The sequence below is a fragment of the Bison bison genome, unplaced genomic scaffold (genome assembly GCF_000754665.1).
Source record: "Bison bison bison isolate TAMUID 2011002044 unplaced genomic scaffold, Bison_UMD1.0 scf7180017845579, whole genome shotgun sequence".
NCBI lineage: Eukaryota > Metazoa > Chordata > Mammalia > Artiodactyla > Bovidae > Bison > Bison bison.
Genome location: NW_011476152.1, coordinates 20,300 through 20,754, shown reverse-complemented (window position 1 = coordinate 20,754; position 455 = coordinate 20,300). Strand labels below are relative to the sequence as shown.

At 45.1% G+C, this 455-nt stretch overlaps 1 protein-coding gene across 1 annotated transcript in view; it reads left to right on the top strand.

Annotated features, from left to right (window-relative positions):
* LOC104985622 (synapsin-1-like) overlaps positions 1-455 on the top strand; it is a 4,305-nt gene that overhangs the window by 3,251 nt on the left and 599 nt on the right. The gene's annotated exons all lie outside the window — the stretch shown is intronic.

Genomic DNA, 455 nt, shown 5'->3' with positions numbered 1-455 from the left:
AAGTGCTAAAATATATATATATATATATGTATATCAGCAAAGGGCTGTAGTGATTGTTAGATTATGAAGAGTCTGCAGTTTGGTTGATGTAGACCAAAAGAGTGAGAGAGATTTGAGGAAAGACCTGAAGGAGGTAGAAGAGTGGTGCATGCAGAAATCTAGGGAGGCTACATTTCAGGCTGAGGGAATAGCCCATGTAGAGCCCTGAGGCTGGAATTTATTCTGGGCAGCATCCTTTGTGTACAGTGGTAGTCTGAGAGATTGTGATGGGGAAACTGTGAGAGCTGAGTAGGCAAGCTGCAAGCTTACCTTGGTGAGGTAAAAGAGCAGGCAGGAAAGGCTTAAAAGGGGGTCACCAGATGAAGAGATGTTAGGAAGGGTGCGTGTGGTAGAGGGAATAGCTTGTGTATGTGGCTGAGGTAAGAAACCACTATGCCATTTCTAGGAGCCGTGGA